This window comes from Corvus hawaiiensis, chromosome 12 (assembly GCF_020740725.1).
Source record: "Corvus hawaiiensis isolate bCorHaw1 chromosome 12, bCorHaw1.pri.cur, whole genome shotgun sequence".
NCBI lineage: Eukaryota > Metazoa > Chordata > Aves > Passeriformes > Corvidae > Corvus > Corvus hawaiiensis.
Window position 1 is genome coordinate 19,679,301 of NC_063224.1, and position 22,094 is coordinate 19,701,394.

General features: G+C 42.5%; 1 long non-coding RNA gene across 1 annotated transcript in view; it reads left to right on the forward strand.

The window, feature by feature from the left end:
- LOC125332212 overlaps nucleotides 1-18,732 on the forward strand; it is a 65,035-nt gene extending 46,303 nt beyond the window's left edge. Inside the window, exon 3 of the long non-coding RNA XR_007206401.1 lies at nucleotides 18,528-18,732. This is a non-coding gene — a long non-coding RNA (uncharacterized LOC125332212). The remainder of the gene's footprint in view (nucleotides 1-18,527) is intronic.
- Nucleotides 18,733-22,094: the final 3,362 nt, after the last annotated feature.

The following is a 22,094-nucleotide window of genomic DNA, read 5'->3' on the forward strand; positions in this document are numbered from 1 at the left end:
TCAGCTTAACCTGCTGTGCTTGTGGTTGTTGTCAGCTCCTGCTCCGGTGTCTTCACAGAAATGAGTCATCTGTCTCACGCTGGGGAAGGTTTGTGCCAGTGTAATCAGATTTCCAGCCCTGAAATCATCTCTGGGACACAGCATCAGACTGCAATCAGCCTGATCTTCTGCCAGCAGAATTAATGAAGATTTTATCACTGACCTTAGTGGGAACAAAGTCAGGTCTACCCTTACCCTGTGTCACAGCTGTCTACATGGAGAAACGCTTGAGCTGGCAAGTAGCTGAACACTGTGGGCTGCTGCAGGGTGAGCCCTCTGGGATGTCAGCACTCCTGCCACAGCTGCCTGTCAGAGGAAAGTTTCCACGTCTGGTGTGTTAATCTGGCCCCTCTGAGATCAAACACTGCACCTTCTATAATAAGCCTGACAACATCTTAACGAGTCAGATACTTATCAGGGATGCTTGGAGTCACTGCTCTGTTTTGAGCTGTGTTTATCTTGGCCATGAGCCCTCACAGGCTCTTCTAAAAACAACTGAGAAATACTGAGATTGCGAGAAAGAGCTGTCAATCTTATTGAAGTGCTCTTAGTTTTCAGAGGATTTTTCTGAACCTAAGCAGGCCATGTCCTCAGAACCCAATGGAAAGGAGACCTTGTCAAACCTGGATGTGCAGGTTAGAACTCTGAGCTGCAGTAAAAGCCTCGAGATACACTTGATATTTTGTCAAGTAGGTACAGGTATGTAGATATTCAAGTTAGTACGCCCAGGGCTTGTGCTGCTAAAATCTTCTGAAAACTGGTACTTTAACAAAGCTTTAGCTCCCACAGGCAGGGTAGAAATGCAAATTGATTGAAACTCAGAGGTTTTAAAAACAAAAGGCAATTTTTTTTTCCCTTCTCCCTTTCACAATTTGTGTGTAAATGTATCTCTTTCTGTGGCTGTTGGACTTAGAGCAATGTCATGATCTGGGAGCCTTCACTCTGATGTTTTTAACATCCAGAGATGGTTATCCATCACGTAACTCAGTTACTGGGTGCACAATCTGTACAAACAGATTCTTGACTGTACATCAAATACAGGCCCATGCTAGAGCAGGTAAATCTTCCTGCACACCTGCATGGAGGATTCACACACACCTCCCAAAGCAGCAACTACATGGACTGCTAGTCACAGAAACATGTACTCAAATACACGCTTAAAGGTGCAGAAGCAGACATATGAGCGTATTTCCAGTCCCCCCAGCCCCCAAAATGTGCCTCTGTACTATCACAGGTAGGGCAACCACCCATGCATTGGCCAACAGGTGCGTGCCTATTCACTCATTGAAACATTGGCTTGCTGTTCATGGTTGATAAATACACTATGAATCTGAGTCCCCATGTCTTTCCCAGTTTACTGACTGTCCAGCAGTGTTTCTGGGCTTGCTTCATGTGTAGAACACACAGGAGACAAGCCCAAGGCTGCAATGAGGATCACTGTGGGAGATGCTTCTGAGAAGCCTTTGCTACAGAGAACATCTCCTAGTCACTGATGCAGCACTGTAGCAGTACTCAGCATGCACTACAGAGCAGGATTTGCCAACAGCAGAATAGAGCAGCCCTCTGCAAGAATGGGGGAGAGTTGTTTACCTCCACCTTATTATGGATTACAAGAGCTGCTGAGATCTGGCAAGGAAACACAAATGAACTCCTTGGCCCGAAGTAAATATTTTTTGCAGAAGGAGAGGTTCTTTAGCTGTTCTGTCTGCCACATGGTCTGTGATGCTGTAAGTTTGACAAGAAAGAATCTGCTCTTCTGATTCAAGGTCTGTTCTAAATGATTTCAAGAAAGAATAGCAAAGTCTGAGTGATCTGTTCAGTCAGGGCAGTGTTAGTTGTAAAATTGTGTGCATTGTGACATGTGCATGTGGATACTCTGTGCAAAAAGGATCTGTGTGCCAGGCTGGTCACTTCAGACAGGGACTGTCATTAGTATTCAGAAGGTTCCTGTAGCAATGCCTGCGTCACTGGAGCTGCAGCAGTGCTGTGTTGCTGCATCACCTCAGGAGCCACCGTGGTGCCCAGTGCAGGGACCTGCAGTGAGCATTTATCCCTCCAGACACTGCAGGAATCTGCTGTGCTCGGAGCCTCTGGCCAGGGCTGCTGCTGAGCAGGGAGGGGAACACAGCACTGGCACCCACGTTGTCATCCTGCAAGGTTATCACTCCAATTTCCTTGCTTATCATGCAGCTGTCTCTGCCAGTATTTAATGAAAAGCCATTTGATACCTGAGGCTTCTGGCTCAGTATGCCATAAGCAATTAGCCTATTAGTCTTTGAGTCATTAATATTCTCTGCTTTCACTGGGATGATGTCACTTCCTGCAAACAGGAACACTGAGCTGAGAGTGAATTAAAAAAACCCAAACATAAATACAGCAGGTAAAAAGGTTGTTTTAATTATGTATGTCCTTTGATCACTGCTTGGGAAAAAGTTGTTTAGAGTGGTTTGAGAGTTTTTGTAATATATATTTTGTAAAGAATGTGATAATGAGTTTCCTTGTAGAAATACAAATTAAACAAGATGTTAAAACAAACAGACGTGAGAAATAAATGGTGAATATTCAGGTATTGTAGATTCATCTCCAATTAGATTAATGAGGCCTTAATTTTTAGTAAGTTTTTTCCCCACTGCTTATCTCTAAGCATTCCATCAAAGGTTTTTTGTTACTTCATGGGTGATCATGCCTCTTGTAGATTAAAATCAATGAAACTTCAAGTGCTCTTGCAAGTCCTGTGCAAAACCAATGGGATTCACTGGTTTCTCTCATTTAGCCACTTCAAGGGGAAGATTCTCACTGAAGCAAAGACTGCACAGCTGAGTCCTAAGGAAATTATTGCTCTTTCTCAGAGCTGTGGTGGGCCCATCCTAATTTCACAGCCTGAGCTACTGCTTAAGAACCATTCTCACGTTTGGCTGTGCTCCTTGAGTGCTGTCTGATAAAACTCCTGGGTGGATGCTGGCAGGTTGTCATTCCCATCCACCACTGTTATCAGCGCCTCAGGGGGGGGTCACTGTACAGCAGCCTGTCACTGCTCCCAGCAAGAACCCGAAACTCAGGCTGATACAGCTCAGATTGGTGAAAAAACCATTTAAGTTATATGTTTAAAGTGTTCTTTTTTAATCTTAGTAGAATTTGGCATGAATAATTCCATTTGCATTAAACTCTGCTGTGATCTGCAGTATAGATAGACATAACATTCATCTGACTTTTAATACTAAAAAAATATTTGGAAAAGTTATAAGGATGTGAAAGAGGTTAAAATTGTTCAAGTTCTGTGTTAAGCTGCACAGGCAGCTTGTGTTTTATATAAATATTAAAAAAACCCTGGTGTTATATAAAACTTTTCAAGGAGTTTTTTTTTTAGATTGCTCAAAGCCTAGTCCTGTATTAGCAGAATTAATGGAAATAAGAACAGGAGAGGAGAATACAATAGGGGACAGCCAGTGTGCTTAAAAAAGAAAAAATTCTAAAAGTCCTCCTTTTTTGCCTCTGTCATTTGTGTCTGAGAGGGAGGTATAAAAATTCACTCTTCAGCTACTCCATGCAGCATGTGGGCTGTGCTGGTAGATGCTCCAAACCTCGGAGCCTCTCTAGTCTGGAAGTGATGCATCACCAAAACGAGCTGAGTGCTCAGTCTTGTCCAGAAGCTCAGAGTTTCTGCCATGAGCTGGAATACAAAGCGCTAAAATTACTTTCTATTTGCGAGTTTCTGTGACGAGCATTTATTCCCATGTCAAATGACAGTGTGGGAGCTTAAAAATGAAAGTTTTTCAGTAGATCTTCAAACAGGACTTCATTACATGCACTATTCTCAGTTTTACAGATTCCAGAGAAAAACCTAAAGCCCTCTGGGTGGCCCTGTCCCTCAGGGGTGTCCCTGCACCCTCAGCTTGGTGTCACCTGCAAGTGTGCTGAGGGTGCCCTCGATGCCTCTGTCTGTGTCATTGATGCAGACATTAAATAACACTGGGCCCAGTACAGATCCCTGAGGGACATCTCTGGTCACTGATGTCCACCAGGACTCTGAGCCTTTGGCCACTACACTGACAGAAAATAGCTGCAGAGTCCCAGATGGCAGCTTGCAGGCCTTCCCAATGCCTGGAAGTCCCAGGGCTCTTTCTATAAATATCTAGGACCATATGTTCCTGCATCACTGAAACATCAGTAAACTCCTTGCCCTTACATCCTTTTGGAAAAGTGGGACAGGAGCATCACAGTAAGGACATCAGAAAATCCAACACAAGATGGTTTGGACAGTAATATCTATTCTGTGTCTACCCAGCTCAACATTTGGATCAGTCTTCTTGCTTAATAATGCTTGTTATGGGCTGATTGATTCTGGAGTCAAGTTTAGGAGGACATGAAAGAGTATTTTAACCCAGATTTGGTGTTGCTGCCAGACCTGTGTTGCTGCAGCAGTGTCCAAACTGCCTTCTGTGCTCTCCTTTCCCTCAGAGGGCCCCAGGCAGTACCTTTAACCCAGAATCTGTTTCTGTCCTCAGTGGGCCAGGGGCTGGGGCTTTCATTCTGTTTTCAGGTAAATTACAGTTGATATCCCTGGTGTTTTGGGGGAATTGTAACTAATTACATAGTGAAAGATCACAAGATATAATCCCATTAAAATAATTATGGAAGAAGTATAAAGGAGTGCAATACTGCTGTAAAAATCTAAACAGAGTTAATGCTTCAACTCAAATGGAAATTAAAAATCTGAGTTATATGTGAGAAATCACTGGGTTTATAGCTGAGGGTCAAATCCCTCTCTTAATCCAGTCTGCCTGTACTGGCAAGTAGATCTGCTTTCTGCAGATGGTTTCAGGAGTTTATTCCTCTGGGGAGGAGTTCAGTGGGTAGGGCACTGACCAGGGTATAATTCCTAGGTGAGTCACAGGCTGCCTGTAGGAGTGAGTGGCTCTACCTTGTGTCCTGCCCTCTGTAGGATGAGACAATTGCATTTCCCCACTGCCCAGAAATGCTGAAGGGCTCTCTGTCAAGGTGAGCATTAGGGTGGCAGGGACAGAAATCCTAGTGCTGAGACAAGGAGTTAATAGCAAACAAAAGATTGTTTTCCCGGCCTTATCTTTCCGAATCCTATTGTTTCACAAATGTGAAGTTTCCTTAATCCATATTAAGAAAATCCTCTCTGTACTCAGATGTTCCGAGCAGTACTTGAAGAAGTCATACTACAACTTCAGACTGCTCCTTATATTTTTCCTTACCTCTGCCTGATTTCTCTGTCACTAACTCTCTCTGGTGCTACATAAATATTTCCAGCTGAATCAACTGAAAAAAAAAGCCCTGAGGGAGCCCCCCTTCAAACTGTAATGGACCTCTCTACTTTGTCACTAAACCTGGGTTCATGGGTAAAGCATTAATGTAAATGGAAGTATTCCAAGTTTCATAAAAAGAAAAATATTGGAATGTTTAAATCTCAAGGACAAAGGGTCCCTCAGAAACAGCATTAAAATTTTGCTGGCAGCTGCAGGAAGTTGCTGTTCAGAATAAGCAGGCACAGAAATGAAACTGCCCTGCAGAAATCATCTACTCAGAGCACTGCCCTGTACTATGAACCAGCCTTGTCTCTGGTGTTAGCAGCCCCGAGTTTGTTCTTATGAAAAGAACTTAATCCTTTTTTTCGGTTATTGTTTTTAAAGAGGCAGCAGGCCTCAGAATGAAGCTGGGGACAGCAGAGCTCTGGAATGTCCCTGCAGTGCAGGGTCTGCTCCCAGAGCAGCTGTGATGGAGGCTGTGCCAAGGGCTTTTGCCAGAATTGGCTTCCTAAGCAGTTTGTTCTATCAAAAATGTTGAGATATGGTCTAGTGGCTACAGAAGGCATCTGGGAATCGAGAACTGCTGGGCTTGGCTCATTCTGTGTATCAGAAAGCAGGGGAGTTACGACTCTCAAGTTAACTGGTTTCTATTGGCTTTTACCGGATTTGTGAATGAACATTTAAATACCCTGCATCGGTTATTGTAAAATATAACAATTTGTGCTTCTCTCCTGCAATATTGCAGGACTTTTATGTGCAATTTTATGACTCTGCTTTGAGATACTTTTGAATATGTATTTATGTTATTTTTCAGACTTCTGATGACATAGTGCAAGCCTCCACAGTTCTCCAAACAACAACATTTTATGTTAAATTCAAATGGGTAATAATGAAATTGAAATGAAATAATGAAATAATGGAATTCTAGAACTTTGGGACACATTCCCATGTATACATGGGAATAAACATGTATTACATGTTTACATGTATAAACATGAATTTACATGGTATGAACTTTCCATCATCACAAGCCAAAGCAAAACCAAATCAGTGAAAGCTTTGCCTGACATCCTTTGGCAGACTGAAAGGTAACTCATTTTCAGATTGATTTGAATATGAAATTGAGTTAGTGGAGCTAAAAATATTTCTGCAGTACTGCACTGGTGAAAAGCAATAAACTCTTTTATGCCAGAGAGTCTAAGGAAGAATGGACAGCAACCTCTGAGAAAATGATAACCCAAATTTTGCCGTTACCATGGCAATGTAGCTACAAACTCTTGTGTTTGGACTGTACAGTCTTCATGAAATACAGCTTGTCAGTTCTTTTTATAAGCCATAAACCCTTTCAACTCCATGGATGCAGAACAGCTCCTAAGAAGGAGAGAGGAGAAAGGGACTGTTACACATGGGATGTGTGCAGGTCCACATCAGTCCTCAAAACACCAGGGCAAGGCCGTGACGGAGGCCTCATTTTAATTTAAACATCTATTTGTTTATGCATTCATGTGTTTCTTGGGTTATTTTGTTTCAATTTTGTGCCCCTTAACCCCTCTGACTGCCCTCCCAAGGTATGTGGATACAGTCCTGCAGCTCGCTCCCCTCACTGCATTACTTGCTGTGCTACAAGGAAAGATAGGGCAGTCTCTAACCCATGTTTAAAATAAGATTGTTATTTTAAGCAACCTTTTCCTACCCCTTTTGAATCTTTGCATGCCTGAGGGACTCCCTCTGGAGTCCCAATAAATAAAACAACAGCAGGCTTTACTCTGCATTGGGCAGCCCCGTGTTTCTGCCACTGCTGAATGGGCAGTGAGGACTGGAGCAAGATCCTGGGAAAGCGCAGCAGTGAATTTAGTTATTCCCAAGAACATCAGGGGCAGGATGCAAAAGTGTGGAGTTTAGCATTTCTCCTTTAGGCAAGGAGAAACACAAGACTGTCAGTCCAAAACACAGGCATGTAGGTGACTTTAAACCATTCGTGTAGGTGAACCAGGCTTGTCAGTTGTCCCTTGAAGGTCGTACACCTGAGAGCTGTTTCCTGGCCCCCTCATTAAAATGGGCCACGTTCCCCTGCTGCCACGTTTCCCTTTTGTTTTCCAGCGTGCAGCGCACACCAAATGTGCCTTTCATAACAAACCTGTGCATGCAGCAGCATTTCTGCAAATGTACAAAAAAGGCTGAATTTAGTGGGATTATTCATAAGCCTAAATTAATCACAGGTTTGCAGCATCAAAGCCAATGTTCCTAATCCAAAGGATTTACCCAGGGTAGATTTAAGGTTGCACAGAGTAGATTTAGGATTGCGGGACAATCTCAGCTCATCTGAGTTTAATGATCTTGGAAATCAGGGTCTCCTGAATTACCTTGGAAATGATCTGAAGATAACTCATGTTCAGAAGTACTGGAAGGAAAATGGCACCCGAGTGTTTTCCATAATTGCGATTTCCAGTGTTGCTAAGGCACAATTTCCTGGAGACTGATTCCCCAAATCTTTGACTTGCACAATTAGATGACAATTGCTGACCCGAGATGTGTCTAGCACAGAGCTGTCTACAAATAAGGGAAACTTAGCAAAGACATTTATAATTCTTTTGCAAATGCATGACAGCTGGTCCAGGAACATGGAATTAAGCTGCCTTTCTTGTTAATTGCTGCTTAATAATTACAGCAGCTATTTGCCACGGGGATGTTTCTGTATTCTTGGATTTGTGTATTTTTCTGTATTTCTGTACTTACAGTCCACTCTGCTTTTGTTACTGCCAGTGGCAGCAAGGTCCTGAGGCAGCAAGGAAGCAAGGAAGAATTTGGGGGTCTTCTGGGACAGACCTGTACCGTATTTTCCATGACACCTCTGTGTCATTATTAGTCTTTCAGGGTCTTGTAAAGATTGTACTGATCACTCACTGCTGACAGTCCCAGGTTACTGAAGCTCAGTCTTCACTTTTAGGTGCCTGCAGCCTTTGCTGCTGGAAAGGGAATGAAGCCCTGTCAGGAGAAGGTCTGCAAGCAGCCCTGAACAAGAGGTGCTGGCAGAGAGAAGCACAGCTCTGGGTTCTGAGGAGAAAGCTGCTCTGCTGAGGGGCAGATGAAGGGGTCTGCAGGCAAATGAGGGACAGCCACCTCGATATCAAACTGATGTCATTCTGGGCCATGATGTGGCCTGTGCTCACCATCCCTTTCCTGAGTGCTCTTGTGACAGTAGGACTGCACACCCTGCAGCACAGAACACTGCTTTGCTATTGCAGGCAGAAGAGCTTTCAGAAGCTGGATTTAGGGAAGTGCCCCTTCCCATTCCCAGTGGAGGGATCCATTTAGACAAGCTAACACCAGCTCCTTAATCCTCCTGCACGAGGCAGCCTGATGCTCCTGGTGTGCCAGCGTGGAGGGTGTGAGTAAGGCTGGGCAGGGATGATGTCAGGCTGACTCAAGGGGACCAGTGTTTCCCCAGGGAGGGCAGTCTCAGACCTTGAGCTCCAGCAATTTGTCACTGTTGCCTCCTACCTGCCCCCCTGCCCTTCCAGCAGAAGGTAGCCCTTCCCTTCCCCAAGTGCTCTGTAGTTCTGCTCTAGCTCAGGACTTTGCTAGGTTACCTTCATGCCTCCTCTGTACAAGTAATCTCTGACTGGAGTCAGGAATGTCAGGTGTGGGAGGGGATGGAGGGCTTAAGCTTATCTTGAAGGAGCCTGAAGGGGGATTTATCTTTGAATGTTCCTCCCTCCTACATTTCTGTCGAGCTGGTGATGCAGCTTTCTGTAATGATTCTGTAGTGACTAATACCTGAAAGCCAGGGAAATTTCTCTGAAGTCTTGAATGAGGGAAGATGTGCTCTTCTGTTATCACGAGGGAGGCAGAGGATGCTTTTGCTTTTGTACCAGAGGTGAGATTTGTATCAGGTTACTGTGTCAGTACAAAAGTTATAGCACCCAGGAGGGAGAAGTTTTTAGAGCCTGGTGTTTTTCCATCTGTTTACCCAAAACAGAGTTATGTGGATGATATGTTTCACTGCTAAACTGCTCCTGGAACAAAGGAAATCAATTGAAGGACAGCTCTAGTATTTTAGATATTAGAGGAGCAATATTAGATTAGAAAACTGGAAAAATATCTCTTTCATTTGAAGATTTCTTTTTAGTGTTTGTTGCTTAGTTTGACACACATGTTCGGTGATAATTTGGTTAGAACAGCCTCCCCATAACGTAAGAAACTGGCTGTCAGATTGGTCATTGCTCCTGAGTGTTACTCTGACCTCAGCCTTTATCTAAAACATGAACAAGGATCTCAAGTGATGGCCATCAGCTGTTTTTCCATCAGAAAATCTCTTTTCCAAGTTCCATGAAAACACTTAAATTACTGTCTCAGCATTGGGATTTTTTTCAAGTGTTCTTCCCGTTGTGGTGGTGAGCCTTACATAGCGTATGGAAATGTAAAAATAAGTGAAAAATACATTGAGGAGCACTTCACAGACTGGCACTTTTAATTTTGTAATTAATTAATAGAAGTTTTCCATTCTCTTGCATAAAGAACATGGAGAGATGACCAGGAATGCACCTCTGTGTGCTGTTGTAACAAAATGCAGTGATGTATGCTTAAACAGGGCATTGTGACCTGGGTTAGCTTCTCAAACACTGAGATTACTCCACCTTCCTGGTTCTTTCCATTATTGTCTCTTTGTTGTCATGTTCTACTGTGGTATCTTCAAGCTGCTTTTCTCTGTAAAAAAAGTCATTTGCAGAGTGTCCAAGGAAGGTGAATCTCCTACAGAGCCAGGCCCTTGCAGCTCGAGCCAAAACATTAATTCTTTGGGCAATACAGCATGTAATTAAAGGCTTCTCAGGCTGGATGTCCTCTTTTGGGGGAGCAGACATTTGACCTTTGTAGTTCTCATTTGAAATGTTTGACATTTATTATTTTGTAGGATTTTTTTAAAGGAAAGTAATTTTTCTTTAAGTGTTGTAGCTCCCTTTCCCTTCCTCTTTTCTTTCCCACTGATGCAAAATAATATGCAGTTTGTTGACACAATTCCAAGCTTTGGTTTTAAAAAACCCCATATTTAGATAGATTTATTTAATCCCCATCCCATACATCTATCTTTTAGCTGCACTTTCCCAAAGTTTTTGTGGCTGTTATGTTAGTATGGATTTAGTCTTTGAAGACTCTCATACAGCACAAAATTACTGCAAGCACACAAAATGAACTTCAAAAAGACTTCTCACTGCACAACAGAAGAACCCAGTCACTGGTGGTGGGGCACTGTGTGGGTGTACACAAAGCATCAGGCAGTGTTTTTCAAGGACAACAATCTGCACATTCTCAGCCGTACTTTATGATCTGCAGATTCAGAAAAATAATCTACTATAAAGCACAACTTCCTGGATTTTATTCACAAAAGAAGTGAGGGTAGGACTCATCAGGGCAGCATCATCTCGTGGGAGGTGCATTGGGATGCAAGCTGCTGTAAAGCTTTGTGCCTGGAGTCACGAAAATCTTGGTATTACTGAGATCATTGTGAAGCTCCACTCAGTGAGTAATGCCAAGGTATTGTGTTTCTGCAGCTTCAGTAACTTAAAATCAGAACCGAAAACCTGATGGAAAATTTTACATCACATATGACTAAAAGACCTTGTTTTCATACAAATCCAAGGAGTTCTGTGATGTGACAGCTGCTTTGTTGGGTGCTTTTGTTTCCCTGATCTGTGTTAATTTGGTTATTCAGGGTTTTGTCACTGGAGCAGTGCAGGGAGCTCAGGAACTTTTTCTTTATGTGGTAACAGCACCCAAACAGCTCTCCAAACCTAGAGCTTATTCCTTACTCTAAAAGAGACAGTACATCCTCGAGCCTCTAAAGACATTCCTTTGTTTAGTTCACATGCTTGTCTGTCTTCTACATGGTCTCAAAATAGAAAACTGACTCCTGCTTCCTAAGGCTTAAGGTCTGTAATTGTTCCAACACTTCAATACAAACCAAGAGAGAATTACCCAGCTGTATCTTACCTTCTACAGATAAAGAAATTGCTCATGTCCTTGAATCTCTCTGGAACATATGCTCTGAAGGGTGACTTGGAGCCTGTGGGAGGGTTTTGTACCGTAACTCAGTGTTTGGTGTGAAGTGTGGTGGTTTAACCCCAGCTGGCACCACACAGCTGCCTGCTCACTGCTCCCCTCACCCTCAGTGGGATGGGGAATGGAGCCAGGAAAAAAGTGGGCTGAGATAGGGACAGATAAATAGGCCAGGAAGTGAAGGGAAAATAATAATAATGGTAAAACTGCATCCAAAATGAGCGATGTGTAACGCAATTGCTCACCACCAATGCCCAGTCAGTCCCCAGGCAGTGATTCCTGCCCTATGGCCAACTCCCCCAGTTTATGTGCTGAGCAGGACGTTCTGAGGTCTGGAATATCCCTGTGGCCAGTTCAGGTCAGCTCTCCTGGCTCTGCTCCTTCTCAGCTCCTTGTGCTCCTGCTCACTGGCAGAGTACAGGAAACTGAAAAGTCCTTGACTTAGCATAAGAACTACCTGGCACAGCTAAAACACCAGCGTGTTACCAACATCGTTCTCTTGCAGAATCCAAAACACAGCACCAGACCAGGTACTAGGAGGAAAATTAACTCTGTCCCAGCCCAAACCAGGACAAAGGGTGATGGGGGTCAGCGGCACAGCCAGGCCAAAAGGATGCTCCAGGCTGAAGGGCTGCAGGTTGGCTCTGGTGGCATAGCAATCTGTCTAAAACCCAGCAGGGTTCAACTTGACAAATCCTTTTAAAGACACACTTGTATTCCTGGTGAGCATCTGCCTACCCTGAAAACATTAAATGCATTGTATTTATAGGCATTTTGTGTGGCACTTTGCTGGTTTTTCCAGGTGGAAAAGACAGAGCAGTGTGTTCCTTCTCATCATTACTGTGTTCAAGCTGATCCTGCATTCTCTGCCTGTTTAATGGTTTCTTTTTTTAAACTTATGTCCTTTCAGTTCTTAAGTCTTAGGGCTGCCTTGGATACCTTCTGTAAATGAGAGACTCCAGCAAGAGCAAATTGATAGCACCTTTTCTCTGAGGCATCCAAGGGTCTTACTATATTCCTTACCAGCCCCATCTTGGAGGCTCAAAGTTTCCAGCTCTTACAGTAATTGCTGTCTTTCCCACTACCTCTTACAGGATTTGTTGTCTTTCTCACTAACCCATCTGCTGACAGTTTTGATGAGGCTGTTGTGCAACAGCAAGTTTTCCTGATTGCACAGAAACCTTTAAAGTGTAGCCAGAGGCTTTGGGCACAGGAGGTTCTTCCCAGTTACTGCTCTTTAAACCCTTCAGTTCAGCTGGAGATGTTTCTCACAGGCTGTGTCTTGTGCCTTGGAAACATGTGAAGAAGGTACAGTCTGCTCCTTGCTGGTTTTGTTCTTAAACTGTCAGACAGAAAACTTAACCTGGGAATTTGAGCTCAAAGAACTTCCTATGGTCTCTGTTACATCTGTGTGTGTGATGTGTGGAAGGAACACAGCAGTAAAGAGAACGACTCTTCGGGCACCTGTGTGTGTCTCCTTGTGCCAAAGGTACAAAATCGAAACAAATTAAAGTGCTTTGTACAAATGATGGAAATGCAGGGCACAGATATTGGCGAGGCTCATCTTCATCAGTACCACTCCAGCTGGGGTGGAGTATTTCCTCCTGGATCCATGAGGTTTTCTTTTGCCTTCACTGAGATCCGTTGTGGCACAAGAAGCCCAGCAATAGCTCAGATGTAAGTTCAGGTCTAGGCCTCTCACTCAGGGATGGCAATATGTAAAAAACATTCATCTTCTGCTGCGAGTGAAACACAATTCTCCCATTTCTCTAGCAAAGGTGAGAAGCAGCCACCAAACAGATGTTCTGCTTGGAGTGTTGGTTTGACTCAGTGAGTTCCCCTGATGTGAACAATGTCCATTCTCTTCTTTCTATATTTCAACACCGTGCTGCTTACTTTTTCCAAATGAAACATACCTTGAAGCATTTATACCTTTCATTTTTACCTTTGTGTGTGCATTAAACAGCTGCTAAATGGCTTTTGTGTTCCACACTAGAGGCAGCTGTTTCCATGGTCAAAACCTAGCCAAACTCTGCCCTTGCCTATGTGCCAGTGTAAGTGGGATTTTCTGGGCGTTGTGCAGAATTTCCATGTGTTTGTGGCTTATGCAACCAGGTAGCATTTGCTAAATGCAAATTGAATGGTGTTGTTGGAATCATGTGGTTTGACATTCACAGGGAATCCCAAAGGGTCTGCCAGGACAAAAATGTGTCTCTTCCTCTTGTGAGGGATAGTGCAGGCCTGATGAAGTTCTGCAGAATTGCTCTGGGGAGTCAGCACTGATAAATCACCTCACCCAGCACAGTGAATTTGCACTGAAATTAAAGGGGAGACAGCCCATGGGAGGGTCAGTGTTGGGAACAGCAGCAATACTAACAAATAGCTAAAAAAAACCACTGTTACATGAAATATCAGTAATGTACTTTCACTTTGAAAGTAGGAGAAGACAGGGGAATGTGCCTTTTCAGAAAGGAGCTGGGAGGTTGGTGTTACCTTGCTAAGTTTTGTTAAGAGCTGCAGAGGAGAAAGACACCTTTGGTCATATTGCTTTTTCTCATCTTTTGCTGCTGTGGTTATGGCCAGGGAATTCAATTCTGGCTGTTCACCTTCATCTTTTCCTCATGCCAATTTTTAAAACATGTTTTATAATACACTGTGGATTGGAGCACTCCATTTCTCTACTATTTTCCCTTTGTTCTCAAGACTTTTTGTTCCAGATTGGAGCAAATGACAAGTACCCATTAAAACTCTTTAGCCTTCACACTATGAATCCCTCTGCTGCTGTGGCAGGAAGTGACTCTTTCCTCTCTTGCAAACATATGGAAATGCACAGCAAACCCTTTACAAGGTCCACAATATAACATATATTGCTGTTAAAAGCCACCTTCTGAGGCAAAATAATGCAAAACAGCATGAGCAGTGCAAGCCAAAAGAATATATTGAGGAAACCTTCACACTGAAGACAGCTAAGTATTTCAGACAGAAGGAAATTTCTTGTGATTAATCAAGGAATTTATTCTCTGGCTTACACCTTATTTCCATCACTATAATAAACCAGAGCTCAGTGGAGTTACTCCTCATTTATAACTAAGCTGGAGGACTAGAGTAAGTACCAAATAGGTCATACTCTCTGCTGATTTCTGCCTCACATCATGACTGCTTGACATCTCTGATGGCTTTAAAATACTTTCTGTTTCATGTAGGAGTTCTTATACCACTTGTACTTGCTGTGTAGGGGAGAGGAAAATTAATTGCAGTCTAAATTAAATCCCTTTGGCATGCATTTAGATGTGACTAAGAGGACTTCTAAAAATATGTTAACCAACATGCTTTATTGGGAAAAAAAAGAACATTTTTAATATATGCTTGCAGGTAAAGGTGATATACAGATTGAGTGTGCCTTTATTTGATCAGCTCAAGAAATTAGAGTATTATCTAGTCTGTCACCTCTCCAGTCTTTGACAACGTCCATAATGTGCTGCCTAAGGTGGTGTAAAACCACCTCTTGTCCTTTGTGCTCCAAACACATTCTTCTGTCTTGTAAACATTGAAAAGTAAAACGTGAAGCACTCGAATTTACTGCTTTCTGACAAGAGTAGACCACAAGCAGATACAGAGTTAATTTAGTGGATCTTTTTGCTGGGAAGCTGACACATCCCTCCAGTTTAACTTCCTGGAACGTTTCCAGGGGATGAGTGACATGCCCTTTGCTTGCTGTTTGGAGCATTAGAGCTCACGTGCCAGGACAGAGAACACCAGGGGCCCATCAGGTACCACAGGTCCCAGAGATGAGGTGGCTCAGAGCAATGGGCCAGCTCAGGAAATGCGTGCATGAGAATCAAGTGCAGGGTCCTACACCTGGCTCGGGGCAAGACCCAGTGTCAGAACAGGGATGGGGATGAAAGGATGGAGAGCAGCCCTGGGGAGAAGGGCTTGGAGTGCTGCTGAGGGAAAGCTCAAAGTGTCCTGGTGAGAACCTGGAGAGCCAAGCCTGTGCTGGGCTGAGCCCCAGCGTGGGCAGCAGGGGAGGGAGGATTCTGCCCCTCTGCCCCTCAGGTGAGACCCCACCTGCAGAGCTGCCCCAGCCCTGGGGCCAGCACAGGAAGGACCTGGAGCTGATGGATTGGCTCCAGAAGAAGGTTACAAAAATGTTTAGAGGGCTGGAGCACCTCTCTGGTGCAGAAAGGCTGAGGACATTTGGCTTGTTTGGCTTGGAGAAGAAAAAGCTCTGGGAAGACCTTAGAGTGACCTTTCAGTACCTAAAGAGAGCGTGTAGAAAGATGGGGACAGACTCTAGTAGGGCCCATGGTGACAGGACAAAGGGCAGTGGTTTCAAACTAAAAGGAGGGGGGAATTTTTCACAGTGAAGGTGGTGAAACAGCAGAACAGGTTGCCCAGAGAGGTGGGGGATGCTCCATCCCTGGAAACATTCAAGGTCAGGTTGGACAGGGCTCTGAGAAGTCTGATCTCACTGAAGATGTCCCTGCTCTCTGCAGGACTCAACAGCTTTTAAAAGTCCCTTCCAACTCAAATCATTCTATGATTCTATGAATTCCTTTTATTGCAAAACTGAGACTTATCAAGAATTTGGCCCTTATTTATTATTCCACATCATCTTAATGCTAACATGAAGACAGATAATCTTCTTTCTACTTCTGATTTTTGTCCTGAAAATTTAGACTTATATTTTCCCCATTTTTCTGACAAGCAGAATCATTTTAACATAAAGGCTTAAGTACAGTAGCAGCTTAAACCACCAGCCTAGCAAGGTTAAAGTGTCTCCCTTAAATGAAGGTCCTGAAACCACCCCCACTTCCATATTAAAACACTCTCTCCTTTTGACTTTACATTTGGCTAAGGAAAAACATTTGCTCTTCAAAAATATGTTGGGAAGTTTATCTATAGAACTAATGATAGAACAGACCATGTTTCTAAAATAGTCTCCTTTTAGCCTGCTTATCTCTTCCCTGACATTTCTTACTGAGCATCAGTGAGCAGGCAGCTTTGTACTGACATCTGAAGGCAAGGCTCCAGCAGCAGTATGCAAAGGGCTATGGAACAAGCAGTCACATGGTTTCTATATTTTCTCTCTTTGTTTACTGCGTTCTTAATGCCAAATGGCAAATTAAAAGAATGCCTTAATCCCAAAGAGTAAGGCATGGTATTTCTCCTTCCCACATGGATGGTTGTGGTTGTCTTTGGGGAGGGAAGGCATTTTATATTCGGGTTTTTTTCTGATATTCAGTTCTAGTCTTCTCTCTGGGAATGCAAATAATGTCTGAACTTATTAGTATAAAAACTATGTAATTTATATAAAGTGAATTATTATAATGAAACATTTGACTAAATTTACAAAGATTGAGATGTGTGCTGTGCAAAAACTTTGACTTTGAAAGTAGGAGAAGACAGGGGAATGTGCCTTTTCAGAAAGGAGCTGGGAGGTTGGTGTTACCTTGCTAAGTTTTGTTAAGAGCTGCAGAGGAGAAAGACACCTTTGGTCATATTGCTTTTTCTCACCTTTTGCTGCTGTGGTTATGGCCAGGGAATTCAATTCTGGCTGTTCACCTTCATCTTTTCCTCATGCCAATTTTTAAAACATGTTTTATAATGCACATGTTGGTACTAGAGCCATAGGAAAACTTCTATTAGCTGCTACTAATAAACGGCACATGATGTTTAAATCCAATTTTTAAAATATTCGAAATACAGGCAAAAGCAACGGAATGAGGTGTGGAGATAAAATTTCTCTAACCTGTCTGAATTTGTCCCTCATATCACCCTCAGAAAAATGTGATGGGAACACAAAATCTGGCTCCTGTTGAGATCTCCAAGTCCTGCCACTGCTGGTAGCAAAGTCTCAGGGACAGAAATCTGGACTTACATGGGGCTACTTGGTTTTTCCAGCCAGTGACCTCCAGGTGCAGTGCTTCAGGCCTGCCATAACGAGTAGGGACGTGACAAACACAAGAGAAAAGGGATGTGTATAAAACCACATTTTTGATAGACATGGGCAAAGCATACATTGGTTGTAATAAGAATTTTTAAGGGTTTTTTTAAGCAATATGACCTTAAGGATTTAGTCTGTATTCAATAGCTATAAAGTATACAGAAACAGATGCATCTGAAAATGATTTTAAGGAGAAGGCAAACTGGTATAAATTTGTTATTTAAAGAGGTTCGATTAATATTTTCTGAGTAGCCTTTCAAGAAAGATCCAAAATATCTCTAGAAATACTTCTCCATATGCATTTAATATCTATTTCAGTGCACAAAAATCAACTCTGTACTCACACTTGGACAGTTATGCAATCCAAACACACTTTTAGCTCATACAAAACATTTTTACATTCCCTTAAAAATATATATTCTTTAGCTTCACTCTATGAAAAATAGCATGGTTTTATTTGGATGATATTGCTGCTCAGAATTCAGAAGAGGACAGGTGGGGAAAATAATATAAGAACAAAGTTCCAGCACAGGTTACACAAACCTGGAATGAGTTTTCAGGGATATTGACACTCTCAGCATTGACTTTAAGGATCCAAGGAGGTGCTGCAAAGCACAGCAGCAATAAAATGGCAGTGCTCTGTGCAAAGTCAGTTTAAGCACAGATTAATGAGTCACTGAAGCACCTATGAAATGGCAGATGGTCTTATGGCTGGGAAGGAGAATTTCCATTTGTTGTTCTAGCAGAGGGCAGTTACTGAAGTCAAACTGGCTGTTAGGAATTAAAAGGCAAACAGAATCAAAGGCAATTGTTTTGTTTTGGTTGCAGGCTCCATGAGAAGACTGAGCAGGAAGAGAATATTTAAGTTAAGGGGACTTAGGTTTTTTGAATAATTATGATGCCTTCTCCAAAATCTCCCCATGCCTTATGAGACCCCAAGTACCCACTATACATTGTTTCAAAATGTATTTTAAGTGTGTGACTCCAGTCAACAGCATCTGTCCTTACAAATGTAGGATATTGTGTTTTGTGTTTGTTTTCCACCATTGATTGTGCAAAGGTGATGTAACATGGTAATTGGAGACCTAAAGACAGGCTGGGTATGTAAAAATCTTCATTGAAAATGTAGCTGCTGACTGAAAACTGAAAAATTAAGGCTTTAAGTAGTAAAGAATATATATAGTAAAGAATATATTTGGACTATTCTCTTACAGCTCTTCTCTCCTCTCTGGACTTTACCTATTATCCAAGCTGGGGTTTTTCATGCAGAATGATCAGGAACTCTTTACACATGGAAGAAGCAGGAACACTTTGGTGCTTTATGAGTGCCTGTTGCCTGTTAAGGACCCAGCTCGTGCAGCAGAATAGAGTATGAACTGTGATTTCTTGGAGCTAACACAGCAAAAATTTCAGGCTCAAGTCTTCAGGAGGTTTTTTAAAATTATTCTATGATTTTTTTTTACATGCTTATGTGTTTCTGTTGATAATTTTTTTTGGAGGAAAAAGATTTTCCGAATACTTCTTTTAAGCATTGAGATAATTCTTTTAAGTAAATAAAGGCCAGACAAAACTTTTATAGTCCCTTATTTACATTGAAATTCTATTCTTGGTCTGTTTCAAAAACATTATTGGTATAAAAGTTTCTTGAGATACAAAGCAAACAAGAGGCTGCTCAAGACAGAGATATTAAAATCAATATATTTTTATTTGATACTAGTGGATTTTTCATGTATTTCCTGGATACCAGCCACAGGGACCTGGAAGAGTAGAAGGGATTGGAAAGTTCACAGCAAGCTGAGATTGAAAGTTTTCTTTATGTGTTTGAAGGTTTCCTGTCTGCAGCACCAGATTGTGGGAGTGCAGGTGAGCCCGCTTAGTCTGTTTGGCTCATTCTTGGTTTGCAGTGGTGCATTTCATGGACTTTGGTGGTGCTACTAAGTCGTGGAAATGAAGGGAGAGCAACAATTGTGGAGTCCTGGGTGGGTTTATGGCAGCATAAGGAACACAGTGGGATTGAGCCCCCATACCTTTCAGCTTCCTCTACATATTCTTTTCTGCTAATGAGATATATTGTTAAAAACAGCATAAAAACCCAAAAGATAAATTATCTTCTTAATTCAGATGAAATCAATTGCAAATAACCAGGATGATGCCTTTCCTCTCGGCAATGAGACCAATACCAAACTCATTCAGAGCCATGACTCCCTGATAATTAGTCCTGTTCTTCTGAAGTTGATTGGTAGGCATTAGAGCAGACCTTAGTCCTCTTTTCTCCTCTTGTTAATCAGAATAATTGCTTGTTTGTACAGCGCCCCTAAGCACAGAACAGAAATGCTCCTACACAACAGAAATGTTTGCATAGGTTAAGAAATTAAACACAACATTCTGTGTTTAATCTTCCCTTTAAATGTGACCCCCATGGCTGAAATCTGGCTGTACTTCAAGGAAATGTCCAGACTGTTCCTGGCAGTAGAAAGGATAAGCTCTAACTATCATAGAGGATTTAATCTTGAGTAGTGCTGGACATTGACCACGTCCACTGAATCATCTGGAATCCAGAATGTCTTCGTGTCAGGTTTCTAACCACAGTTATCTGAACTCACCTGCCTGATCTGGAGCAGCTTTTAGTGCTCAGGAATGAGCTCTGAACCAACCTGTAATCATGCATATGGGTTTGGGCTGAGCTCCTCAGCTCACCTCAGTACCTGGTACAGTCAAGTTTCTTGTTCTTTAATAATCTCCACCTGGCAGGTTATTATAGTTACAGATGGTCAGAACAAAATCTGAGCAATAGATGCCCCTGCACTTCTGAAAAATTTTACCCCAGGATAAGTTTATGGTTCATGATCATCTGAATAATCACCATCAACCTTGAATCAGGTCTGAATAAAGTTTTAGGGTAATTAAACAGATGGGCAGATTACACAGGTGGCTGCTCAGGTGACAGCATTCTGCTCTTGTAAAGGTCATGTGGAAGAAATCCACCTTATTCCCATCACTGCAGAAACATTTGTTTGTAAAATCACTGACCATCAGATGACATGAAGAAGCAGAGAGCACTTGGGAGACTGATAGGTGTTGCATTTCCATGATTTGGTTACTGATGTTTTCCACAGATTAAAAAAAGGCAAAAAGCATAAAGGAAGACTCTGAAAGGTGTCAAGAATGTATCAGCCCATTTAATAATATAAAGTCATCAGGACTCCTTGATGCAAATGCCATTACTTACACACTGCTATAACTTTACTGGTACAGTAGTGTACCAATATAAAAGGTATTTCTCAGATATGGGGTCTCTATTTATGTTCTGTATTAAAGTGACCCACGGGAAAGATAGAATATCCCACATGAACTGTAATTAAGTTACCTCCTTTTATTTACTCCCCAGCTGAGCTAACAATTCTGTGCATAGTAAGCAGTGAGAGAAAAGCTTGAGCCGTTTCCACTCCTCTGAGTAAAGGAAACTTAGGTTTAACCAAACTTGGATAAAACTCTACATTGTACCTTTTTGTATGACACCAGTCCCACGAAAAATGGGTCAAAACAGTACAGATGTTTCACTGCTCAGAAGGAAAAGTGTGACTTGTGTCTATTTGCTGTATTGTGAACCACCACAGAGAGGGAAAAAGAATATGAATAACTATGGGCTGCTCTTTGCGAGGATGGAGAGACCTCACAGGAGTGTTGGAAATCTTTCTGTAATATCTAGAAGGTGTGAAGAGCAAGGAAATGGAGACTCTGCTCCTTTGGTGCTGATGTCACCACTTAGACAGACGTCAGTGCTGCGAGAAATACCAGTGACGTTTCCTGGGATGAATCTCCCTCTGTTGGGAAGCGTGGTATCCAAGTGAGACAAAGCACAAACTCACTCCTGCAAACGAGGAGAGTGGCTGTGGCTCAAAATTCTGTCAGTGCACGGTTGTGAGATTTATCTGAGTCTTTGTAAGTCTTTGTTATGCTCTCCTACAGTGTTATCACCTTATTTTCATACTTTTCTGCTTTACTGGGTCATTGCCTTTGTCATCCTGCACCCTTTTATATCTAATTATGGAACAAATGCAATAATAAATGGGCTGTGTATAAATGTGTTACAAGATTACAACAATCCTAATCATAGTCAGGTTTCTGTTCATGGTTCAAACTCCCAGAGCAGGTTCATTGTGTACTTTAGGGACAAAACTCACACTTTTTATGATCCAGGAACAGTATCTGTGGTACAAACGACTCTTTTGGTCCCCTGTTCCTCTTAGATACAGTGTTATGATCCAAATATCCCATTATTGTTATTACTGTGAAGATGTGTCTTGTCTGCTCACCCTAAATTTCTGAACGTTTGGATTTAGCTGGCCCTTGCTGAGACCTCAGTTTGTTCAGAGAGCCTGGAACTAAACTTGTCCCTGCTCTTTCCCTGCTGCCACTGATGTGGATCAATCAGCATTACGTGGCAGTGCTGGGAAACCACAGCCTTGCCATGTGTGAGTCTGGCTGGCAGTGGGGTGAGAAGAGAGATGGGCAACCTGCACGGATGGGGTTTCCCACAGAGATTGCCTCCAGATGAGGCACAACACACCCAGGCCTTCCCTTCCACTGCACCTCATTTATTTACAGGCAGCTGGCACCTCATTCCAGTCCTCTGCTCTCCTTGCTGCTTGAGACTCACTTTGCATAAAAATATAAAAAATAAGTACAGAAGGGTTCTCTCTATATTCTATTCTGATCTCACAGCAGTGTGAGTTCAATTCAGTAGAATAACTCTTGATTTAAGCCATGATTCACCCACT